General features: G+C 36.2%; 1 protein-coding gene across 1 annotated transcript in view; it reads left to right on the forward strand.

Annotated features, from left to right (window-relative positions):
- The first annotated feature begins 4,286 nt into the window (after positions 1–4,286).
- The window catches only part of CELF2 (CUGBP Elav-like family member 2), an 868,560-nt gene continuing 845,228 nt past the window's right edge, over positions 4,287–27,618 (forward strand). The window contains exon 1 of the mRNA XM_063611064.1: positions 4,287–4,330. The gene's annotated coding sequence lies outside the window, so the exon portion shown is untranslated. The remainder of the gene's footprint in view (positions 4,331–27,618) is intronic.

The raw sequence follows: 27,618 nt of genomic DNA on the forward strand, positions 1-27,618 counted from the left end.
CCCCCTTCCCATCTCCCACAGGGAGTGTACTGCTGTCCACTTTGTTACCCAAGTGAGAAGTCACCCACTTCTCTGAGCGCTGAATGTGTTCTACTGATCCCATCTCATCACCCCTGTGGCGTCCTTTTCTCACCTCAATGTTGCAATTCCTTGAGCTTTCATCTTTGCTTAAACGTTCTCAAAGTCAAATCTCTTACCAACTGACTTGTAAGAAAACTTCGCTTATTTCCAATATGCACTTCCAAATTCTTGCATCCAGTTTGGCCAGGTAGTGGGCGTGTCTGTAAAATGCTCTAGTTTTTACATGTCTCTCTAAGTCAGGGTTTTCTGTTTATACTTTCTGTGGCATGCCATGTTCTCTGTTTACATTCTGTATGTTTTCTGTGCCTTTTAGGAGAGCAGGGTGCACTTTTAGTTTAGAAATAGAAATTAATAAAATGCCATGAAACTTAAGGTATCACATAGACCCAGCACCAAATGGTACAGGGACATTGATTCTCTGTGTGGGCCATTCGCACGTGACCTACCTTGTATTTCAGAAGTGAGTTCAGTCGAAAAACATAGTTCATCTGCGGTGTGTTTTCCTGTCCGTGTAAGAATACGACAGTAAGATGGAAACGGCCTGCTGAGGTCTAAGGCCTCCTCATGGTCTTTCTTCTATCCTAGGCCAAATATCAGTGTCTGGTTTGATCTCTTTGTGATCTAAATACCCAGATAAAATCACCCACAATTCTATACCTATGTGGTCACAAAGTAATTATTGTGAACATCTTCTTAAAATCAAGAATTCTGTGTCTGTGTATGTTTTAAAAATCAAATTAGACTTTTCATAAACTTCAATTGATTCAATGATGAGAACATGGTTCCAAACATGAGTAGAAGACCATTTTTATGGCAGCACTGAGAAAATACTTTCTGAATATTCAGATATAAAGGGGTTAATTAATTATGATAGCTAAGTGGTACAACATAAGCAAACAATTTTTCCAAATTCTATTAAAATGGAAAACTATACATTAGTTATTGTAGTCAGTAAGACATTATAGCCACAACACATGATTTATTAGACAGTATTATACTGCCCAAAAGACAAAACAGTAAAATCACACTGAAGACAGTTGACTCAGAATGAGGAATACGTTTATCAAAAAGTAATAATTTTAATATATGCAAGAAGTTTGAAAATGATATTTAATTATCAGTTACCACTGGAAAGACTAAAATGTATTGATTTGATACAGCTTTTAAAAAATGAATTAGCATTTCCCACCTTGATATTTTCTCTGAGCATGAAAATTTAAATAGCATATGACAGTATACCAATTCCAAGAAGTTCTTTAAAATATATCTCCAAGAAACTTGTTCAGTGTATTTCTTTAAAACACATTTCCATGATGTGAAAGCCACCTAAATGTGTCTCACTCCATGGAATTCCCTAACAATTTAGTGGGATATTTATTTTTGAAGTAGATTTTTTTTCCAGTATGGCTGTGAGATATGCAATATATTACTTAATCCCTCCAGCACCAAGTAAAATTCTCTGAAATAATAGGTTAAATATCTAGTGGAATCACGTGTCTCACATATTTGCTAAAACCTAGTTGACATTAGCCAAACAAAAATGTTCCTTCTCTGAAGTTTAACGTCAGGGTTATTTTATTTTAATTCAAATTAACATTCTCCCGTAATCCCAGCACTTTGGGAAGCTGAGACAGGAAGTTATCTTGCGAGCAGTAGTTTGAGACCTGCCTGGGCAACACAGGCCCCTATCTCAACAAAAAATGAAATTAGCAAGCATGGTTCACTGGTAGCCCCAGCTTCTCAGAAGGCTTGAGCCCAGGATTTTAAGGCTGTAGTGAGACATTATCATGTCACTACACTCCAGCCTGGGTAACAGAGTGAGACTCTGTCTCTTAAAAAATTAATATTTTTCTAACTGAACTCAATAAACATTGATGAACATAAAAGTATTATTTCTTCATTTAAAATAGACATTCAGAATATAAACCAATATGCACCACTCTGTATATTTTGATATTCCCTAACATGTTCTAAGTATGTTATGTTCAAAATTATATCAAAGTAACTAATATTGGCAAATTAGTCTTATTTGTAAGAAGATATTTTTTAAGTCATTACTTTATTTTCAGGGTTTTTTTTCTTTGTCTAGAACTAGTCTTAAAAGAGAAAGGATTGAAAGAATGCCACTTAATTGTAGGATGCTTCAGGAAAATAAAATCTCTCTTCAATTAAATCTTTTGAAATAATCTATGCATAGCACTTTCCAAGCCAAGGCATGGGTTGTTTCATTGCATCTTATGCTATGACAAAGTCCTATAATTAGCACATTGGTGTAATTTACCACTGTTTCATTAAAACTGATTGCCTAACTATTTGGGAAGTTAACATTGCTTCTTGAGTACTTGACCTGTCCTTTTTTTTCTCTATGCTACAGCTGTTAGTACAAAGTGAGCAAAGACATTCATTGCTGAACAGTAGTAGAGAAATAATCCTGGTAAAGGTTATAATACAAGACAAAAATGGAGTTTCACTCTGTGCATCCTCAGACCTTTCCATTTTTAATTGGTCTGGTTTCCTGATGAGACCTCAAATGACAGAACAAATATTTGATGGCTAAATTTTTACCAATTTAAAAAGTGAACTCATATTTATTTAAATTACATTGTTAATCATTTATCTTTTGAAAGTCTGATTTTTAAAAGTGAAATGCATTAAATCAGTGTGTCCTTGAATTTAAGAGATTCTACAGTTGTGCAGAAATGGTGAAATCCATTTAAATGGCTTGAGGTAGGGATAGGAGGTAAGTAATAGTTTATTGAAAAAAGTAGATTAAGCACAGTCATGTTATCAAGAGTAACTCTCTTCTGTGTCTTTGGCCACTGTTGAAGAACTGTGTACAATTATATATTTTACTCCTGAGCAACCCACCCCCAGCTATGGGACATGACACATCAGTCAGCATGGTCCTCTCAAGTTAGGGTAGTAGGATGATCAGAGAAAAATCCAGACTTGAATAGGAGCACCAATGCCATAAACCTTTATAAAAGCAGTGCTTCAGATCAAGAGGCAACTTTATGGATGTTCCCTACTACATAGTCTTCCGATAGCTTTAATACTGAAGTAGTCACTAACACCCTCATCTGAAAAGAGCATTTAGAAAAGAACAACAACACACGAAAAAAAACCTTGTTGAAAATTCTGCATAAGCAATTTACATCCTGACAGAAGAAGGATGGGGTTTATTCTCTTTCATAATTCCTCTGCTACACACTTGCAATATGCTGCACATTAAGTATCAGGTTTTTGTTGCTAAAATTAAAACAGTTTTCTGTAAGAGACACCTTAGGTAAAATTGGCAATAGAGACCAAGTTTATTTCCATAATTTTTAGTTATTTGCACAGTACATAAATACCAAAACAAACCTCTTGCATTTCGTTGTGAAGACTTTTTCATTTGAGTATTTCATTCTTCCTAGAAGTTTCTGGGGTTGATGGGACCTTCATCCTAGGCCCTCTGTCCCTTAAATTATTCTTAGTATGATGTACCTCCCTGTAGCCCTCCCACCATCCCCAAAAAAAGATAAGAGTCAGAGGAGAAGTGGAAACCTTACTAATCTTGGTATTTCCATCTCTATATTCCTAGAAATTTCAGTGTTTAGGAATTAAAGTAAAAGAGAGGAGAGAATGTGTTTTGGAGCAGGAGACAAGAACAGTAAGAAATGCACAAGATGTCACTAAACAGTCATAGTAAAAATAGTATTAATAATTATAGATGTTTAGAAAAAGAAAAAAAAAACACCCCAAACAGAAATCAAACCCCAACATCATGTACTATGGTGTATCAATTAAAATGAATGGGAATTACATGCAAATACCTCAAATAAAATACCTCAAATAAAAAATGTAGAATACCTTTCCACTGATGATTTTTAGTTGTCAGGACAAGTGAGACCCAAACAGCAGACAGAATGGTCCCAGCATGCTTGTTGCCTTTTTTTGTTTGCACAGAGTGGCTGTCAGTTCCAGCCTTGCAGGTAGTGGAACCCAGCCGGAAGAAGGGGCGGGACCCAGCGTTGCAGCCTGAACTGAGAGCAAATTTAAATTACTGAGCCTTTTTTTTCCTTTTTTTATTTTTCTACTCTGCGACAAACTGAAAAGATTCCAGCACGCTAATTTAACCACCCTGCTTCTTCTTTGCCTTTTTTTTTTTTTTTGATTTTTTTTTTTTTCTCCCTGCTTCTAGGATAATTAAAAGAGAAACCTGTAAAAGGCAACATTCCTGTGAGCGAGTTGGTGCTGCAACGTGCTGGTAAGAAAACGAGTTTAATTTTTTTCATCTTTTTTTTTTTTTTTTTTTTTTTTGCTTTTTCTTTTTTTAAAGAGCTGAAGGCTTTGTCTGTCTAATGCAGTCATAAGCGTGGCTTCCCTGCCGTGAGGGGTTAGCATGTAATGAAAAGGTGTAATAGCCTGATGTACGACCTTCGCGTCATACTTATAATGGTTAATAACAGCATTCCTGTCTACCCCGATGATGCTTCTCTCTGCAAATGGACTATTTGCCCAGTTGCAACAGGGCTAAGATTGTCGCACTATGACAATGAGTTGTTGATTGTTTGGAGTTGCGGTGTCCTGTCAGAAAGATTTCTTGACTTTCTCCAAGTTACTCCCTTCCAGGGATGTTACGGGTTTTAATAGGTACCTTGCAGACCATAACGGGTTTGCTGTTTACTCATCATACAGGAAGTGCAATGATGAAACTTTTTTTTAAGGAACCCTAATTGTCATAGACTTCCTTAGTTCAGATAATGAAACAGACTAAAGTGAGTACTCAGTAAAGTCATTTTAATCCCTTTCATCTGTAACTAGTCAGGAGTTCATTAGTCAACTAAGAAGAACCTACATCATTTGCAGACCTTGTATTTGAGATGCCAACTTTGTTCTTCAAAAGGACAAATTTTAATTCAACCCAATTAAATTCAACAAGTATTTCTGTGTATACTCTGCCTGGAACTGCTGCTGAGAATGTGCTTGCCTGTTACTCTGTTGTGGGGGAATAACTGAAATTAGACAGTGTAAATTTTCAGCAACCAGATTTTCTTACTACCTTTAGCACTGACCAGATCACTTAAGACATTTCAGAATGTGTGACCGTTGGCTATAAGATAAAGTTCTCAAGGTTACATATCCTACAATCAACGAACTTCTGTTCTTTCTCTGCATGTAACTTTTGCTCATGTGAAAAATGCAACTCTGGCTAGTATATTTTACATCACACCTTAATGTTATAAAGAAGAAAAAAACATGGACATCTCTTTTTTTTGTACACCAAACATGTCATTTGAAAATATATCCATGTGTCAAACTTTGAGCTTATCCATATTTTAGCCTCAGAAGCAGGAAGACACATGGAGAGGTTTAGGCTTGTCAATGAGTCTGCTTGCATTTGGGTCAAGAAACTTAGGAACTACAATTTCTCTGTTTGGTTGTTTGTTTCCTTTAAAAGCACATGTGAAACAGCAAGGAATATATTTTGCCGTCCCCCCATTGTTCTTTGTAAACTGGTGTAGTTTTAATTTTTTTATTTTTTGTCCTTTGGTTTTGAATGGATCACTAGAAATGTAATGGGGAGGTTGTCAAAAACAGAATGTAGTTACCAAATGTCCATTAAAATCTTTTTCTAAAAAAAAAAAAAAAAAAAAAAAAAAAAAACTCCTATGGATTTTGAAGGTTGTATGCCATTTGCATCTTATAGAGAATGTGACATTCCGTACACTGGTAACATTTGGTCTCCGGTCTCTGTAGCTATTCTATCTAATTGTGTCACTCTACATTTAACAGCTGTGAACCATGCCGCCCCTGGGTCCTCACCAGTGCCCCCAGAGCGCTTGAAATGTCTAAAAAGACCTTAGAACATTACAAAGTGTCAATTGTTGGAATAATTTCTGCCTCTTTACAACAAGAGAAAATGCTGTGGATTTAATAGTTCATTTTTAAAGTCTGTTCTTATCCACCAGTAACTGTCTATTAGCACCATTTCAGTTATAATTGGAATAAATTGTTGCCCAGTAACAAGCAACTAACTCCTTAGCGACTTTCCATAGAATCAGTGACTAGAAATAGCTACAAAGAGCTAAATGCAAGTCAAACCACAGCACTTGTGTTTTTTTATTATGGAAAAAAGATTCATTTCTTTATAATTTTACCATTCTATTCTCAAATTTTCAAATTGAGGTGCCGCTTCTTTGTTATTTTCTAATTGACCAAAATCCCGTGCGTGAAAAATAAAGGCCAATAGATTTTTGAAAATTTTTCTTTCTGGCTTAAAATAAGAAAGGATAAGCACAACCTCTCAGACTATGAGTGTTCACAAGATTCTGAGCTAGCAACACCATTAAATGTGAAGAACTGCCATCATCTTTTGCAGAACGCAATGTAAAATTATGGGTTTCACTGTAGGACTCTGTCATTTGAACTAGTAATCAGTCCATAATACTATAGATTGCTGCAGTTAAAATGATGCTTTCCCCCATTAATAAAATATTGAATAACACTGAAATTATGTTAGATTTTACCCTATTTTTTCAATAGAGTCAGGAATAGCCCCAAATCCTTTTACCTAAGCATACATAATATCAGTATGTCTTTTCTTCTTCCCTCACTGAAGTGCTATGACATTACAGTCTCAAGAGAAAAATTCCTTAACAATAGTTCTGCATTTGCCATGAGCTCTTGCAGCATTTGGGAAGGGTTTTCACCTTCTACTTGCACAGGTGTTGAAATAGAAAATACCTTATGACGAGAATACACATTGTTATTTTACACACAGACATGTGGACAAAAATATATATAATGCCAGAATAAACATTAAAGGCAACATGAAAGTATACGGATTGCTCCCTGAAAATATGACATTTGACATCTGCTCAATTTATTATAAATGTTTACTGAGGATCAACTATGTGACAGGAAGTATATCAGAATCTGTAGGAAACAAGAAAAATGAAAAAGCCATGTCTTGGTCATCAGGGGAATTACAATGTAGTAAGAAATGCAGCAGGTAGACTAGAAAATATAATTTGATTAATTAGTCTATGTTGACCTTAGCATTGTATCAGGCCACTGGGATCAAGAAAAGTTGTAACTTTATTTTTGAGTATGTGGAGCTGGCATAATGTTTGCTTCTCTCATTTGCTTCAATTCTTCACCTATAGCCACACATGTTTTCTATTTCCTGTGTTTTTTGAAAAAATTCTTATGGAAGTAAGTAGTCTTAACAGCTGTAATTTTTGTGTGTTTTTACTGTAAAATAAAAATGGGCAGGAAGCGCTGAACGGGGTATCAGGACGTATCAAGTGTCATTTCTCATCATCCACTGCCTTTGTCATTCATAATCTACTTAGTCCTCTGTCCTCCTCATCTTTACAAAGAGGAAATGACCCCATCCAACACTATAGTTCTTTTATTCCGTCCTGGTGGAAGATGGGTAACTTTTAAGGAAAAGAGATGGTTATGGCGGGCTTGTCCACCTGTGGTTTAAACAAAATACAAAACAATTACCAGCTAACAAGCTCTAAGTGTCAACCTCTGTGTTCGTGTTGAATCGATGTGTGGTTATACCTGCCCCATGATTTTATACCTTCTGTTGTCTTCATTATCATGCCCCCAAGACTGTAGAGGAAAATTGCAACAGAATAGTAAGTGTATGTTGAGAATGCTGTCCTAGTATCTGTTCAAATGCTTCTTACATGTGATCCAAGAAAAAAAAGAGAATGTCTTTCTCCTGAAACAGCGTTGCATAATCTGATATTTCTATGTACCTTTTAAAGTACCACTTGAGCAGTCTGATGAGGTTTCACTGATTTATACACCTGTGAAGCCACAACAATCAAGCTGCAGAGAATTTCCATTCATACAAAAGTTTCTTGTGTCACTGTGACTCTTGCCTCCACACCTGGCCTTCAGATTTGCATTCTGTCACTATAGATTAATTTACATTTTATAAAATGTCATATAAATGGAATTATGCAGTATGGATTTTATGTCTGGCTTTTTCATTTTGCGTACTGACTTTCAGATTCATACATACTGTTGCATACATCAGTAGATTTTTTATTGTTGAGTAGTATTTCACTATATAAATAAGCACTAGTTTGTTCATCCCTTCACCTGTGGATGAACATTTGGGTACTTTCCATTTGGGAACTGTTATAAGTAAAGCTGCATGAATATTCATGTGCAAGCCTTAATGTAGGCATAGGTGTTTCTCTTAGGTAAACAGCTAGAAGTGAAAAGGCTGGATCATATGGTAGAGGTATGTTGAAATGTATAAGAAAAAACCCAGCAGTTTCCCAAGTGGCTGTAACATTTGATGCTTTCTCCCGCAATGTTGGAGAATTCCAGTTGCCGGATATCTTTGCCAACATTTTGTGTATTGCCAGTTTTTCAATGTTAGCCATTCCAATATGTATGTAGTATTAACTCACTGTGGTTTTAATAAACCTTCCCTGAAATTGAATAATGTGAGGCATCTTTTCATGTACACATTGGCTTATGGTAGAGTATCTGTTCTAATATTTTGTCCAATTTTTATTGGGCTCCGTGTGTCATCTTAATATTGAGTTGTAGGAGTTATTTTTTCTCCTGGATAGACATCTCTTTTCAGATGAGTGTATGGAAAACATTTCCTCCCAGTATGTGACTTTCCTATTATTTTTAATGGTGTCTTTTCAAAGCATAATATTTTTTCATTTGAATTAATCCAAATTACCAATATACCACCAATATACCAATATACCACAATATACCAGTATACCACTTATAATATACTAGCATAAAAATTTATTTCATGGTTCATACTTTTCTGTGTGGACAAAGTGGAAATGCTAAGATTTTTCTCCTAAGTGCTTCTCTATAAATTTTATAATTTGAATGTTCACACACAGTTCTATGGTGCATTTTGAGCTAATGTTTATGTTTAGTATGAAATAAAAACCAAGGTTCAATTTTTTTTTGTCATATGGAGAGCCAGTTGCTTCAGCATCATTACTAAAAAGACTATTCTTTACCCCCATTTAATTACCTTAGTTTATTTGTCAAAAATCACTTGACAGTAGGTGTGTTTGTCATTTTCTGGGATCTGTACCATGGATTTATACATTTATTATTTCACTAATTCCACATTATATTGATTAGCTTTATAGTAAGTCTTGGAAAAAGATACTGTATATTCTCTAACTTTCTCTTTAAAAATTGCTTTGGCTTTTCTAAGTTCTCATTTTGATATAAATTTTAGAATTTGCTTATAAATATTTACCCCAGCAAAACTTCTGGTGAAATTTTTATTAGAATTGCATCGAATATAAATTCAATTTGTAAAATTGACATTTTAACTCTATCAAGTCTTCCATCCATAAACAATTATTCAGTTGTTCTTCACTTATGTAGTTGTTCTTTAATTTCTTTAAGCAATGGATTGTAGTTTTTGGTACACAGGTATGTCACTATTGTTGTGAAATTTTTCCTAAATATTCAAGGGGACTCAAGAAGGTCATGGAAAAACGGAATTAAAAGTTAAAAATAAAAAATGTAAACTTTATTTCTCAACATAAGCACCATCAAGGTCAAGATACTTTTATAAGCAATGATACCAGCCACTTAATTTATCTCTAAAGACCTGTGAATCCTGAGAATTTAACTTATGACAAGGCAACATTTTTTACACTATTAACTGAAGATAAAATGGTGTCCTTTAAATAATTTTTAGGATTAGAAAAAAAAAAGGCAGAAAGAGACAAATCAGGAATGTAAGGCAGATGCCTAATGACTTTCCATTGAAACCCTCACAAAATTGCCCTTGTTTGAGAGGAATGAGCAGAAGCATTGTTTTGGTGAAGGACTCTGTAATAAAGCTTTGGCTTTCTCAAAACATTCTTATACAATAAACAGATACTATCTTTCTTTGGCCCTCCACAAAGTCAACAAGCAAAATGGCTTGAGCATCCCCAAAAAACTGTTGCCATGACCTTTGCTCTTGAGTGGTCTGCTTTTGCTTTAATTGGACCACTTTTCACCTCTTGGTAGCCATTGCTTTGGTTGTATTTTGTCTTCATGATCATACTGGTAAAGCCATGTTCCATCTCCTGTTACAATTCCTCAAAGAAATGCTTCAGAATCTTCATCCTACTTGTTTAAAACTTCTATTGAAAGCACTGCTCTTGATTGCTGTTGATCTGGTTACAATGGTTTTGGCACCCATTGAGTGGAAAGTTTGCTCAACCAATTTCTTAGTCAGAATAGTGTAAGGTGAACCATTCGAGATGTCTATGGTGTTGGTTATTGTTCCTGCTGTGAATTGTTGGGCCTCTTCAACTAGGGCGTGAACAAGAAAAATGTTTTCCTCACAAATTGATGTGGACCATCGGCTGCTGTGGGTTTCATCCTCAACACTGTTCTCATCCCTCCTTTAAACAAGTTATCCATTTGTAAATTGTGAGTTTATTTGGGTAACTATCCCCATAAACTTTACATAAAGCATCAGTGATTTCATTCTTCTACCCAAGCTTCATTCTAAATTTGATGTTTGTTCTTTCTTCAGTTTTCATGGATCCATGTTGCTCTAGTAGGGGCTCTTTTCAAACTCATCTTGTATTCTTCGTAGTGCCTCAAACTAGATCCTGTTCTGACGTTTTATAAAAAGTATGAATTTATTACAGTGCAAAAAAATGGAAATCCATGCATAATTTTTTCATAATATGCATTTTTCATGAATACTTTGAAGACCCCTTGCATAACGTTTTAGTGTCTTAATAAGTGAAATTTTTTTCCAAGTCCTTGTGGCTATAATATACAAATACTATTGATGTTTGTTTACTGACCTCTTATACTGCTATCTTAACAAATTTCCATGTTATCGTGAATATTTTTAAATTCATATTAGGATTTTCTAAATACACCATCAACTTTTTGATCAAAATGCTTCATTCTTTCCAACTGTATGTCTTTTATCCTTTTTCTTAGCTGTTTGAAATATCTAGGACTTCGAGTGAAATGTTAAGTAGAAATAATGAAAGTGAACATCCTTGACATGTTCCCAGTCTTAAGGGAAACACATTTAGTCTCTCACTGTAGAGAATGAGGTATTTTTATGCAGAGACTTTACCACATAAAGGAGGTGAAGTCCCCTTCTATGCCTGGTTTGCTGAGAGTTTTTGTAATGAAAGAGCATTGTCCTTCTATGAACTGAGGATCTGATTTGCGAATACTTTTACTAAGAATTTGGTGTCTTTTTTCATGAAGGATACCGGTTGTCACTTTGCCTTCTTGTAATGTCTTTGGTGTGGCATTGAAGTAATACTAGTGTCATAAAATTGGTTGGGAAGTATTCCTTCCTTCTCTGTTTTATGTAATATTTTGTGTAGAATTGGTATTTATTTTTCTTCCTTAAGTGTTTGATGGAATTTACCAGTAAGCTATCTGTGCCTGGCCTTTTCATTGTGGGGAGGCTTTTAATTAAATATTCAATTTTATTAGTAGATACAGGGTTACTTAAATTTTTCATTTTTCCTTACACTAGTTTTGGTTATTTATGTTATTCGAAGAACTTGTATAATTTATCTGAGTAATCCCAAGTACAGTTTGAGCATCCCTAATCTGAAAATCTGAAATCCAAAATGCTCCAAAATTCAAAACTTCTTGAGCACCCAACATGATGCTCAAAGAAAATGCTCATTGGAGAATTTTAGATTTCAGATTTTCAGATTAGGGATTCTGAACTAGTACATAGGAATAATACAAACATTGTATTCCAAAATCTTTTAGAAATCAAAAATCCCAAAGCCTTCTGGTCTCAAGCATTTTAGGTAAGGGATACTCAACCTTCATGGCCATAAAATATTCATATTCCCTTATCCCCTGATTATTATAGGATCTCTAGTAGTATCTCCACTGTCATCCTTAGCATTAATAGTTTGTGTCTTCTACCCCCCCTTTTTTTTAAAATGAGTTTATTAGTTTTATACTTCTGCCATAACAAATTGCCAAAATCTTAGTGGCTTAAACTGTACAAGTTTCTTCTTTTTGAGTTCTGTAGACCAGAAGTCTGATACAGATCTCACTAGACAAAAACCAAAGTGTCAGCAGGCCTGTAGTCCTTTCAGAAGACACTAGAGAAGGATCCATTTTCTTAGGGTTGTAGAACTCAGATCCCTGTTTCTTGGCTGCTTATCAGCTGAGGGGCCATTCTCACCTTCTGGAAGTCACACATATCCCATGACCTGTAGACTTCCTCCGCAATCTTCAAAGGCAAGAATACTGAGTCAAATACTTCTTACACTTCAAATTTCCCTTCTTCATTCTTCTATCTCCTACCTTTAATTCAACTGCGAAAGGTTCTCCACTTTTAAGGCCCCATGTGATGATACTGGACCTGCCCACATACTCCAGAATAATCTCCCTATCTCAAAGTCCATGCCACTAATCACATCTGCAAAGTTTCTTTTGCCATCTAGTATTGCATATTTAAATATTTCAGGAATTAAAGCATGGACAGCTTTGGGAATCCATTCTTCTATCTTCTGTGGTAGAAACCTATATAATTAATTTAGTCCTTTTCTCTTTTTCTAATACATACCTTTAAAGTTATAAATTTCCACCCAACCACCACTTTAGCTTTATCTCTAAATTTTATTTCATTTTAATGTCTAATTTCTTTTGAAATTGCTTTTTTTCATTGATTTTTGAGAGGGGTATTATTTAATTCCCAGATACTTAGGGCCTTTCTAGATGTTTCATTATTGCTGATTTTTAATTTAATCCCCTTTATCAGAGAATATGCCCAATGGTCAATAATATATTTTGATTTTTGTCCCAACATATGGCTTATCTTAATGAAAACTCCGGATGTACATAAAAAGAATGAGTATTCCACAGTTATCTGATGTAGTATTCTATTTCCATTTAGGTTGGTACTGTCCTTATGATCCATTTTCCTACTGGCTTTTTTTTTGTTTTGAGGGGGGATCATATCTGTTCTATCAGTTACTGAGAGTGGTATAAAATCTTTATTATTAAATATTTGTCTATTTCTCCCCCTAAGTTCTCTCAGATTTTGTTCCATGTATTTTGAAGCTCTGTTATTAGGTGTGTATACATTTATAATTGTTACATTATACTGCTCTGTTGACCATTTTTTATTATAAAGTATCCCTCTTTTCCTGAGTAGAATATTATAGAGATTACAATATTCATTTTAAACTTAACCCAATGTACCCAGAGTTAATGCCATTAACATTCTAAAAGTGTATTTCCATTTACTTTCTGGCTTTTGAGCTATATATATAACAATATTTGTTATTTGTATCTACAATATAAACACAAATAAGTTGTTTTTGCTTTAAACAATCATTTCTCTTTTAAAGAATTTAAGAGAAAAAAATATGTTTATATAACCTGAATATAAAAGATGTTTATATACATCTTTTTCATTACTTGGAATGCTATCCTCCTGGTAATAAGTGTTCTCACTTTATATTTATCTAAAAATGTTTTGATTTCATCTTCCTTTTTTGGATAACTTCACTAAGCATAGAGTTAATTATTGACCGATTGCTTAAATGTGTAGTCATTTGCTTTGTCGTTCCAGTATTATCCAGGCTCCATAATTTTTTAGGAGAGTTAGTAGTCAGTCAAAGCCTTCTTCTCCTGTAATTAATGTGTGTGTTTTCTCTAGCTGAGTTGAAGATTTTTTTTTTCTTTGGCTTTCAGCAGTTTAATTACAATGTGCTTACAAATAGTTTTCTTTGTTTTAGTTCTGTTTGACGTTCATTAAGTTTCCTGAATCTGAATTAAATGTTCTATGCCAAATTTGGGGGAAATTCTGTAACTATTTTTTTCAAAATATTTTCATGCTTGTTTCTTGGGAATTGCAGTTGCATATTGGATAGTCTGAGTGATACTCTTCCACAAGCCTCTCAGGCTCTGTTATTTTTCTATCAATGTGTGTCCTCTTTATTCTTCAAATTGGGTAATTTGTATTGATTTACTTTCAAGTTTACTGATACTTTACTCTGCCATCTCCAATCTGCTGAGTTTCTCTGGTAAATTACTAAAATTTATCAAATTTTTTAGTTCTCAAATTTATAATTTTTCTATAAATTTAATTCTCTGGAGGTTCTTTTTTTACTGATTACATATTACTTTTTAAAATTATTTGAACATACTTAAAATTGCTGCTGTTAAGGTTTTGTCTGCTAAATCCAACATCTGTGACCATTGTGAGTCAGTTTCTATTTATTGTTTGCTCCTGTATATGGCCCATACTTTCCTGTTTCTCTGCATGTCTAGTAATTTTGGGTTGTAAACTAGACATTGAAGGTAATCCATTGTCATGACAATGAATTCTGTAATCGTCTGAGAATTCTTGCTCTGTTATTATAGTATTTAATTAATTTGCCTGGACATTAATGCAATGTTCATCTTCTCGTTGGTGTGCAGCTACTAATATATCTGTTCTGTTCATATAGCTCACAAATGCTGCTTTTATTAGTCTGACCTCCTGGAGGTTTCCCCTATGCCCATGTAATTTGGCAACTTAGAATTTAGGCAAAGCATTTACTCCTATTTGGGGGTTCTCCCTTTCTATGGGTTCTTCTATGAGTTTTCTTCTATATCCAGATGCTATGGACATATTTGCAGGATCTCACTTCTGACACTGCGAACTCCTGAAGCTTCAGCTTTGGGCTGCCTGATGTTAAGAGTACTGTTGTGGATTGAATTGTGCTACCCTCAAAAAATACGTTGAAGTCATAATTTTCGTTGTCTAACAATGGGAGCTTATTTGAAAATAAGGTCATTGCTGATGCAGTTAGTTAAGATGAAATCATACAGGAGTAAGCTGGGTCCCTAATCCAATCAGACTGGTGTTTTAAAGATGATAGCCATGTGAAGACAGAGACACACAGGGAGAAGCATTGTGAAAGTGAAGGCAAAGACCAGAGTTACATGCCACTGTAAGCCAAGGAAAGACAAAGATTTCCAGGAAACCACCAATATCTAGGAAAAGGTAAGAAAGAGCTTCTTTACAGGCTTCAGAAGGAATGTGCCCTGCCAACCCGCTTATTTTGAACCTTATTCTGGCCTGTAGAACTGTGATGTGATATATTTGTTGTTTTAAGCCACCCAATTTGTGGTACTTTTTTCAACAGCCCTAGGAAACTAATACAAGTACTATTGTTACATACACCCTTAGCAGGTTTTTTGTAAAGACAGTCACGCCTTTTAAAAAGTCTGGGATTTAAGAATGTAAAATTAAATCCTGATGAGAATGATACATGCTTAATGTGTTCTGGAGATGTTTGGTTGTTCTTGCTATTTTCGTTGAGTCATTTGTTTCATGTAATGGTTATGCCTATGGTTAACCATCATATTTACTATGCTGATCAAAGGAAATAATTATTCAATCATTGAAAGAAAAAGTGAGGCTTAATTATTCTAAATTATTGGTCCAGAGTCACGTACTAAGCTTTTGGAAGAACTGGAAAAAAGAGAATCATGTCATTTTCCACTCCTAGTTCTTCCTCTAAACTATATCTGAGCTACTGACTATTAAATATCTGATATTTAACACTAATTCCTAACAATGGAAAAGTTCAACATCTAAATGGGAAGGGTTTGAATTCAGACAAACCAGGGATTATATTTTAGAAACAAACTACTACTTGTGTCCTGTTCTTATTTTTATAACAGTGCTATTTCTTATAGGTGGTCAAGGAAGCCCTCCCTCAGAAAGGTAACAATTAAATTCTAGAGTAATGTGAGGAAAGAAGTCCTCGGATATTCAGGGAAATAGTATCCAAGGGCAAAAGGAAACAACATGTAAAAGAGTATGGTAGGCCAGGAGCAGTGGCTTACGCTTGTAATCCCAGTTCTTAAGGAGGCAGAGGTGGGAGGATAGCTTGAGCCCAGGAGTTCAAGACCTGACTGGACAATATAGTGAGATCCCATTCTCCACAAAAAGAGGGGAAAAAAGACAAAATAATACCGTAGCAAGAACAAGCTTAACAGAGTAAGTTTGCGCGGTGGGAGCAGACTAACAATGTGCATGGTAGAAAAAGAGAAGTCACATCATCTGAGCAGAAGCTGACAAACTGTAAATAGCCAAAAAGTTAAACATAGTAGGCTTTGCAGACCATAATGTCTATGGATCAACAATTCTGTGTTTTAGTGTGAATGAAAGCAGCAATACACAATATATAAATGAGTAAATGTGACAGTTTTGCAATCAAACTTATTTATGCACACTGAAATTTGAATTCAATATAATATTTGTGTGACAACCCTGTAAAATTGGAAAAATGATTCCTAACCTGCAGGCCATATGGAAAAGGTCATTTGTCACCCCCTGCTGTGGGGATTATTGGTACATCGGATAAGATTCTCTGCAGGAGAGGAAGTCACCAGTAAGGGTTTGAACTGAAGATTTTTTGTTTTTAAAGGATTGCTGTGACTGTTCTACAGAGAGTAGACTGCAGGGGAGAAACATGTGGCCACAAGAACAGTCAGGTGAATCCTATCAGAGGTGATGAGATCAGGACTAAGACGTTAGTTGTGGAAATAATGGGAAGAGGACAGACTTAGGGCATACTTTAGTAGTAGATCTGAAGGGTTCACTGGTGAATTGGGAATGATGTTCTTAACACAGAAGTCAATAGGATAATGCTTTCTTTGGAAAAGATGGAGAGCAGGCAGACTGAGAAGATGCCAAGTTCAGAATGTCCAAAGGAGTATTCCAAGGAACATTTCAGGAATTGTTTTTATCGGAAAAGATTCATATAACACGTATGTGGAACAATTCCCTACTTTTATATTTCTAGAGCACTTTTTTTGTGAACACATTTGATGATGTCCAGGTACATTACCCTGTACGTCTCTGATTTTGGGAGGGCAGTTATTATATCCTCACTCAAAATGAAGCAGATAGATGGAAAGAGATTACAGAATTTTCTCAGTAGCATTTCAGTGGGTTCCTGATGGTCTAGTCTTATATCCTATGTCCCCTGAAACTTTGACCCAGGACCCTTTGTAACACACCAATCTGCCCATGTCTCACTCATATGGAAGGAGATATGTAAAGCTGGTGGAGGTACTGACTTACTAAGGTCGCAATTATTGGCAGAATTGTTTGAGCTCCTGTGCTTGGCCACTCAAAAAAAAAAAAAGTAATTTTCTACTTCCAGATCAAGTTTTCAGGGTGGCTTCATTATTTGGGAAGACAGGGATATTCAATTATATAATTTGAGGACCTCTTTCTGGAACACAAATATAATCAATCCATCAGTAGAAGGACGAAGAACATGTCATGCAGTAATTAAAACATTTTTCCCTCAATTGTGCTCAATATACGTTGTCCTCATAGGTAATTTGAGGCTAAGAAGTGCTTCTAGTTACTTGTTAACACTTTAGCTCTGGCCTTCGCTGTATTTTTTTATGCATAAAAGGCTTAACTTTTAAATAATGAACCCTTAAACTCTCAATTGTGAGCAATTAAGATCGTGGAGTGCATTTTTCTTTGAGTGGGCAGACATTTTCTTCCTTTTATTATTTTCTGTACTCCGCTTTTAAGCTGTTTAGCTCTTTCTTTTGTAATGGTTGTTGACAATACCTTTTCATTTTGTATACCATCGCTTCTGAGTCACTTTGGCACCTGGTTCTGCCAAAGTTAACTGGAGACTGCTGCTTTCCACCGCAGAGACTGCTGGGTTTTTGTTCTCTTGAATACACATTCCAAGGCAAAGAGTTGGTTAGCACAACTTAGTTAGGAGTAATTGACAGATATTCTGGTACATTTCCTCAAACTCAAGAACATTCTGGGCAAATACCACATAATTTCAACGTGTTTCAGTGTAATGCCATTTGTGTTTACAAGGAAATATTATTTATCATTTTATATCTCTACTTTCTGATTTAACTTTTGTCATACAGCTCTGCCCCTCTGTGTCACCCCAAGTAGGTTCAGTCACATGGTGTGAATTATTCAACATTAAGTTTACTATCAAGAAGGTATTTGAGAGCTAAGTTTGATGCAGAGGCAAAGGGCTACTTGAATTTCAAGGCTGTCTTTTATTACCAAGCTGAGAATGTTAACAGTATTATGATGTCTATTCACATCTGTTGGGAAAGGGGATTTGATCCAAAAATCAGGAAGGGAGGTATCAAAGTAATGCCATCTGGCTGGCACCCTAACATCCGTATTTGGATGGTAGCTATGCCCTTATCCTACTCTCCAGTATCTTTAACCCAAAGATTTTTATGGTAAGTTAAAATCTGCACTCAATATACTTGTTGGCATGCAAGTTCTAAAAAAGAAAAGCATCAAATGCCCTAACAGATATCCAATTTCTTGGTGGGAAAATATAAATTTATTTCTTATGGCATTTTCTGAATATAAAATATTTTTAAAATGAGAACCTTTGCATATTCTTCAATCATATTGTTTTTTTATTTTTCAAAACTATGATTTTTCTATATTCCTTGTGTTCTTTCTTACAGAGTTAGCAAACTATTAGTGTTGGCCCCATTCTGGCCTTTAATGTTTAGCTTCAAGGAACTTAACCATTCTTCATTTCGTGAATGGTTCATTTGGTGACTAATACTGTTTCGAAAAGTGATCCTTTGGTAAGTCAGGTATTATAAGGACCAGCAACGTAATTGAAATTATTCTTATGTAAAAAAAAGCCCAGAAATGTAGGTAACTTAAAGATATTATTTCTTTATTTCTATCACAGCCAACTCAGATATCTGTACAAATGCAGAAGGAGACAGATAATTCAAACTAGTTAACCTACACATCATTTCTGTTGTTCTTCAAAATGGACAAACATGTCATCAATCAAACCATGAGGCTGAGAACAGTGACCAGTCCACGTTCTTAGCCTGGCCTCTGATTAGAAGTTTCAGCTACATTTCTGTAGCACATTCCATAAGGTGGGGTTGGGGGAGGCATAAATTTATCATATTTTTAAATTAAGGTTATTGGAAAGAATGGAGAACTGAGAATACAATTCTGCCCACTCCAATACTGGCCTTTCATTCAGAGAGTTTTTGCATGACAGCAAAAATACAATGGGTGGGCCCAGAAGTGTTTCATCTCTCTGGTTTGCCTAAGTCATAGTCACAGCTAAGTAGGTAGAGAAAATAGAAACATCTGGTGGGCATTCAGTCATCCAGAATTTTGAAGCTAATCCCCTCTTAATTATAAACCTCATCAATCACATTTGCATCCTCACCCTGTCTTAGCTTTTTTACTGAGCAGTTTTCTAGGCCGAGTGCTGTTAGGACCTAATACCCCTAAAAAGTAAATAGGATTAAGAGCTCAACAGACTGTTTTTATATGACCCTTGAGCTAAGAATGATTTCACATTTTTAAGAGGGAAGAAAGGAAGGAAGAGAGGGAGGAAAAGAGAGAAAGATGAGATAAAAACTATATGTGGCCTGCAGCACCAAAAAAAAAAAAAAAAAAAAAAGTCATGATCTGGCCCTTTATAAAAAGAATTGGCCAATTCATAAATGACATAGAAACTGGTGTTGAAAACAATGTAGCATAGGAATCTTTTCATTCCTGATGTTCCCCAAGGAAAATGGATCCCTTATATAATGGGGCAGTTTATTATTTCTGTCCTCAGAATATCTGTAATACAATTTAATGCTCTAGACATGAGATTATCCCTGAGGTTGTTTTGAGTCTCACTTCTTACTGTTGAGTCATTGACAAGCATCAGTTAAAAATGTTGCCAGACACCAGATTCTATATAAACAGTTTTCTTACATACCCTTCCAGGAAAAAAGTTAGCCATCAGATTTGCTATCTTTTGTCTGAGAAAAATTAGGTTATGTGGCACAAAAATTGACTGTCAGCAGGTAAGCCAAGACTTGAATGAGAAAAACCGTAGACTCCAATGCTATTTAGTTCTCAATTACATTACCAGTTTCCACCCACTGAAGGCTGGAATCTGGCCAATGAAAAGCTTTATTTATTTGCTGAAGCCCACAACCCCAGTTAGGTATTTTTATCACTAAGTATATTACACATTTTGGATATTTGATTTGTGCCGATTGATATTCAAACAAACATGTACCAGAAAATTCCTGTTTCCAAAGGAAGAAGCTAATGTACACATTCCTCTTGATAGCATCTGATGCAGTTAGAGCATTATTACATTTAATTTTGGATTGGAGAAAAAAATCAGTAATACATGATAAGACTCTCTCTAAATGTGCCTAAATCTAAAAATACAGTTATACAGTCATTAGAGGAAAATGAAGTTTTGGTTGTATTTGGACTCACCATGATGATAGTATATGAGATTGCCCTAAATAAATTATTAAATCAGAATGACAGATGAAGCTACCCATGTGGGGATTGTGACAGTAAGAAGTCAGAAACTCTTGACATACTCGAATGGGTCTTTATTTGGCCCCAGACATTTTTGGAAGCAGACCTCCATGATTTCTGGCTGGGACAGTTTCAGTTTTAAAAGCATTCACAGCAAAGTGTAAATCACTGGAAGCAACTGAATATTTTCTTCTGGTTTAGGAGCAATAACAAGGTAAAAGCACAAAGAGTAGGTTAAATTAATGGGTTTGGTTTGGAATGTCTTGGTAAAATTGGAAGGACTTCTAAATCTTTGATTTGTTCATGCTTCAATGTGCCCATCGCCATTCTTCTCCTGGCATTATCTGACTGACAGGTCGCTTGTCTGCTCTGATTTTTTTTACATTGCTTCCTTTTTCCTCAAGCAAGGACTCCTCTTAGAATCTGAGATAGATGGAGAATAAAGAAGTATTCTCTTTCTCCATCTTCTTGTCTTTATTAGAGATGATTCATCTAAACTAATTTTGTTTTGTTTTGTTTTTTGAGACAGAGTCTTGCTCTGTCACCCAGGCTGGAGTGCAGTGGCATAATCTCAGGTCACTGCAACCTCTGACTCTCAGATTCAAGTGATTCTCCTGCCTCAGCCTCCTGAGTAACTGGGACTACAGCCGTACACCACCGTGCCTGGCTAATTTTTGTATTTTTAGTAGAGACAGGGTTTCACCATGTTGGCCAGGATGGTCTCAATCTCCTGACCTCATGATCCACCCACCTCGACCTCCCAACGTGCTGGGATTACAGGCGTGAGCCACCGCACGTGGCCCATCTAGACTAATTTTCAAACTACACAGAAGTTACGATGGAAACGAGATAAGTATCATGATGGTAAGGAGAGAAGTATCATGATGGTTTCATCACCTTTTCTGTAATTCTCACCACTGAAATCAGGCAAAGAGCTCTGTTTTTCTAAGGTAGGCTCTGATTGAAGGCTGTGATTAAGAATGCGAGCTCTGGAACCACACAGACCTCAGTTTAGGTTCTTGATCTACCAGGGGACTTTGGACAAGTCATTTAATATTTTAAAACTCGAGTTTACACACTTGGAAAGTGAAAATATCTTCCTCAATAATTCATTATGTGGAATAAATTGCATAAAGTTTGCAATCCTGAAATGTCATGGTTTCTTAATAAATGGGAATTACTATTACAATTAGTCACAATTTTACCCTTTTTACCTTTTTCTGTGCAAAGAAAACATAACTGTGCATTCAATGTCTTAACCAAGCATCATCAAGCCTGACCTAGAGATTTAGCCTGATCACTTCTCAGCCTTTTGGCTAAGATCCAGTGGAGATTTAGCCTGGCTCCCAGGTTCTCACCTATGATTTCTGGTATCTAGAATCTTATTTATGAATCTGACCTCAGTGGGTCTTCAGAAATAATCGTTCCTGTTTCTTTCTTCACCACATAGCTCAGTAGTGTTTAATCTGTTTAGAAGCAGAATCTTTAACTTAGTTAAGTCATATATGTAACCACAAAATATAAAACAGTCAAAAGAAGAATGTTTCTATGAAAACATGGGAGCCCAAAGCCTCATCCAACAGGCCTCTGAGTCGTGTCTGAAGGACCTGTGACCTCCATTAATCCCTCTAGAGGAGAACTGAAGCAGTGGATCCCCCTTAACTTAGCACAATAACCAGGTTTATTCGAGAGTCGCTCTCCTTTCTAACAGAACTCCTTTCTCTCCACGCAGCTACCCATAGCCCAAGCTCTCCTGACCCGCTGTGTGGCTCTCTTAATTTGAGAGTAATTCAGAGAAACATAGCAAACAATCTCTTAGTAAAAGCCCAGAGTCCTATACACTGAAATATAGTCCTTAGTAGAATCACAGGGGGTACACATGAGCTATTCATATTTTCACAAATTTCCTAAGTGAGCAAGATGCTACCTAATTTGAGAATCATTGCTATAAAGGACATAGATGGTCACAGATTCCTAAACTCCTAAATTGAAGGAAACAAACTCACTCTTAAGCATTTGAAGATGGGTATGTAACAACTACCTTTGAAAGCAAGAATTAAAAAGGATAACTAAAAACTATATTATACAGAAAACTCAAAGTGCAAAGAGAATTATCAACATCCCAATAAATTGTTCTTGTGGGGACTGTTTTCTAAACATCATATTAGCTTGATTTTCATCTCCAAACACCATAAATTTTATTTTAATTGGTGTTTACACAGCAGTATCATTCACATGATAAAGAATCTTGCCCAGTGGTGGCAGGCACCTGTAATCTCAGCTACTCGGGAGGCTGAGGCAGGAGAATCATTTGAACCTGGGAGGCGGAGGTTGCTGTGAGCCGAGATCTCACCATTGAGCTGCAGCCTGGTTGACAAGAGTGAGACTTCATCTCAGGGGTAAAAAAAGATCTTGCTCAGTGTTTGTACTTTGAAAAAAAATTCAGGAGGAATGTTCTTCCTAGCTCATTCTTACTTAGTCTAAATAATCATATCCTTATAGAGACTTTCCTCAACCACTGAAACTAGAGTAGCTAATAAGTCACTTGCCATCACATTGAAGTGCTTTCTGTGTGCCATTTATTCCTATATGTTTTCACGTTTATTTGCCTGCTTAATTATTTATTACTTGTCTCCACTTCAAAATTTGTTCCATAGCACAGGGAATTTCTTTGTTTTCCATCATGTACCTAGTATATGTTGGCCCATAATAAATATTTATTGAATGAGTACATGAGCTAATTAAGTGAGCCCTCACTTTTATCCACCATGAACAGACTTCTTTGGGGAAAGGCATGACAAGAAGAAAGTTCTCTCAACTCCAATTTAACTCCAAATAGGTAATCAACTTCCCCACACTCCATTTCCCCCTTGAAGCTGGATTATTTTAGATTTGAAGATGGCATCCCTCTCCCTGATACTCTGAAAGAACTAAAAGGCATGCCAGTACCTTGCCATTTGAATGACATATGACACTATTGGAAAATTAATAATTGGGTCAGCAAGACTTGGGAAGAAGAGAAAAGGAAACAATATCATTTCTTTGTCTTCAGAACTCAATATTTTGTATGATGATTTTTTCCCTTTTAATTGTAAATTGTCCACTCAATTCTGTAGTTTGAGGGAAATCATGCAAATGTTACACTTCATTTTCCCTCTAATAACTCAAAATAATTATTCACTGGCAAAAACACAGGCTTAGCAGTACATGAAATAATACAGAATCAGGTCTCATTGCATATGTAGAAGGTCCAATTTAGGCAAAAGTTATTTCGAGCAATGCATGATTCTGACTCCTCAATGGCCACGTTTTGGATGTTCTTAAACTTAAGAATCATTTTCCTATCTTTTTAAGCAGATATAGGAGTTAGCATGATAGAAATTGCTGTAAGTAGGTGAACAATATTGATTTGCACATATACTCTGTGTCTGTGAGAAAGAGTGGTTTGCATAGTAAATGTCTTTCAGAAGATTCCATTTTGGAAATTGTTGATTATGTATTCATGCATTTCATTGCACGGGGAAAGATTCTGTTAGAATTGTTCAGAAATATCCCAATGCATATGGTATGTTTTTTGCAACATTATAGATTATTTTCAATGCATAAAATATATAGAGGATATGTTTTGCTTAATGTTCAATCACAGATTTATATAAATCACCTAATTTAAAATACGTGAAAAGTTGGTTAAGGAAGGTATTTACCAAACTATGCTTTTATAACATTAATGTTCTGCTAATGTTAATAAGAGTTGGCTGTAAATGTTCAAATCAATATAAGAAACTCTGGGTTAAAGTGTTAAAAAAGGTTCCTTCACTGTAAGACTTTCATGCAACCTTAACTATGCTAATAGGTATTGTAAATATTCATGCCAAGTACAAAGTTTGCAACATTTATCAAACTTACACCAAAGACAGTTTTCTTTTTCAAACAACAGGGTATTGATTATGCTTTTTATTTTCTGTGTCTTATGAGGCTTTGACATTTTGGAGCATCTTACTAATCCTGCAGAGATTGCCCCTCCCAGAGCTAATTCCTACAGATAGTAAACAACTCGCCTGTGAACACACCTGCCCTGTACAAACCAACCGCTCCAAAGCTCACACCGCCAGCCACCTCCTTCATCTAGCTCACACAGCAAGGCAATATTTCCCTGCCCTAAATCGCTCCAGTGCCAGGTACTGGATGACCAAGGATGCCTCCCCTGTCACTGTTTGATAGCTCAGAGCTCATTGAAATTATTCAGACTAGCCAGTTTTAAACCTGCTCAGCTGCTTCACCTGCCTGGCCCCTTCCTTCCCATGAAAACACAATAAAGGAGCTGGACCCTGTTTTCTCCTCCCTTCTTCTGCCTCCTTAACGAGCCAGGTGCTTCCTCATGTGGCTGGTGTGTCCCCTTCTCTTAGAAACCGTAAGTGGTAAAAACTTTTCTCAGTGGCTTTTGCTTCTCCATGTTGCCTCTGTCACCTTTACAAGTTACAGTCTCACAGGTACAATCTAAACAAATGTTTGGCAAACAGCTCAGTCCACACTGGTAGAATACCAAAAAAAAAAAAAGCATAGACTTTGGAGTCAAACTTGGGTTCAAATTGAACTCTGTTACTTAGGACCTAAAATATCATGGGATGACCTCTCCAAATATCTATGTCCTCATTTATAAAATGGAGAGAAAAACAATTCCTCTGAAAGCACTTTGAAGATTTAATAGTAAGTTGGGCTAAGCATAACACAGTTCCTGGTAGCACACAGGAGTCCACTGTGTATGTAAATACATGTTTAGTCTATAAATTGAGGAATGTACAAACAGCAGTGTGGGTAAAATGTTCTATTAGCCAATTATTATCTCCAAGATCTGAAAATGTCCCCTTTCTTTGCCTATAATATAAAATTAACCAGTTTATTTAAGACAATTTTAAGATTGCTGTTTCTGTCTTTAGTTTTGCTTAACCTTAATTTAGCAGTGAAACAAAGACAGAAGTCAGATCTCTCTATGATCAATTTTATTTTCTAAACTTTCTGTCTACCAGGCTGGTGTCCAGTACAGTGAGAGGCTGAAAGGAGGACTCTGAAAAATGCAGCAAATAGAACAACGCAAAATATTCTGTAAAGAAAATCAGTTTACTCCTTAACTCTACAAATTAAAAAATTGTATTCCTCTTGCAGAAAGCCTGCCTGCCTGCCTGCCTGCCTGCCTGCCTTCCTTCCTTCCTTCCTTCCTTCCTTCCTTCCTTCCTTCCCTCCTTCTTTCCTTCTCTCTCGTCTCTCTCTCTCTCATCTCGCTCTCTCTCGTCTCATCTCTGTCTCTCTCATCTCATCTCTCTGTTATCTCTCTCTGTCTCTCTCCCCTCTCTCTCTCTCCTTTCTCTCTCCTGTCTCTCGTCTCTCCCTCTTGTCTCTCTCTCTCTCTCCGTCTCTCCCTCCCCGCCGCCCCCCCTGTCTCACTCTCATCTCACTCTTGTCTCACTCTGTCGCCCAGGCTGGAGTGTAGTGGTGAGATCTTGGCTCACTGCAACCTCTGCCCCCTGGGTTCAAGCGATTCTCCTGCTTCAGGCACCCAAGTAGCTGGAACTACAGGCATGTGCCACCATGCCCAGCTAATTTTTGTATTTTTAGTAGAGATGGAGTTTCACCATGTTGGCCAGGCTGGTCTCGAACTCCTGGACTTAAGTGATCCACACACCTCGATCTCCCAAAGTGCTGGTATTACAGGCATGAGCCACCACTCCCTGCCAGAGAGCTTTTCAACTAAAGTACTTGTGACTTTTCAGTGGGTTAGGAATACAAGCCTAGCCCCAGTCAATGTGCAGCTGGTCATGTGTGCACATTTTAATAACCAAAAATGTTAACATGGCTTTCAATAGATGATGAACCTAAAAATTAAACATACCAAATAAAATACTATCAAATCACACAATGACATTCTTAATTAGCACATCTAATAATTAGGCAGTATATCTACCACCCTGGATATGGACTTTATTTTAAAATCCTGCATTCTATATCAACCCTGAAGAAGAGGATATTTTCCAATGAAAATATCCCTTTTGTTGAATTTCTCTTTTCAGATAGCTTCTGGATAATGCTTTATGAGCAGCTTGTACTTTATATCTCTTTATGTACTCTTTCTGATGCTACCAGGATTGCCCTCTAGGGATGCTCTGACATTTCACTGGGGCAGACCAGTAATATTTTTTTACATGATCTGCCAAGGGGATTGGCCTTACAGAAGAGTCAACTCCTCCTTCAGTGATTGATAATAGATTCAATTACATTGTCTACCATTTCTGATCATTATTGCTGAGATAAAATTCATGTTGTTACAGTATAATCTTGATTAAAATGTTTAAGGCAGTGATGAGTAATGCCAAGGACCCGCAATTAGAAGGCATGATCGTCCAGAGGTAACAGGTGTTCATAGCATTGTTCAACAGATGCTCTTCTCTAATAAACAATTCTACTCATTTTTATTTTAGCATCCCATGTTAGCCTTTTCCAATTTGGTTTGCAGTGGGAAGCACCTGTACACATATAAAGTTTTAAGCCCAGGATATTGCTTTTGGTCTCAAGCAAGTCTTCTGGTTACAAGTGTGAACAATCAGACAAATACATGCAAGGCTGCCATTCACAAAGCAATCCAATGGATAATTCCTCTTAAGAAATGTGAGGAAAATGGTGTCATGCAGGGAGAGAAAATCATCTCTGTTCTATTTGTGGCACTAGCAGCTTTATATTAACAATGTTCACAGTGCATCCACCTCATGAGATGTTATGAGGGTGAATACAACCATTTTTGCAGAATGCTTTGTGTTTATATAGCACCTCTTCCCAGAATACTCCCGGGAGGGTTGCAGTAATTGTCACTGGATTTAACTGTCTCTATCCTATCCGTTCCTAAAATAGGCATGAATGTGCAAAACAGAGCCCTACAACATCATTATAATCAGGATAAATAGGAAGCTTACTTGTGTTAAAAATAATAACTGACAATTGCAATGTGGAGAAATACAGGAGAGGAAGTGAAATCACCCCTGTATTCATCAAAGTTTGTGATCAGAAACTTTTACATTCTATACTCAGCACTCATGTCAAGAAAGACCATTTTCCAATGAGTTAATTGCATGCATCAGAGCAAGGAGTAGAATTAGAATCTTGGAAACATAGAATAATGGCATTCAGATATTGAACAAATGCTAGAGCCTCTCCAGTAGTAT

Source organism: Symphalangus syndactylus, chromosome 10, assembly GCF_028878055.3.
Source record: "Symphalangus syndactylus isolate Jambi chromosome 10, NHGRI_mSymSyn1-v2.1_pri, whole genome shotgun sequence".
NCBI lineage: Eukaryota > Metazoa > Chordata > Mammalia > Primates > Hylobatidae > Symphalangus > Symphalangus syndactylus.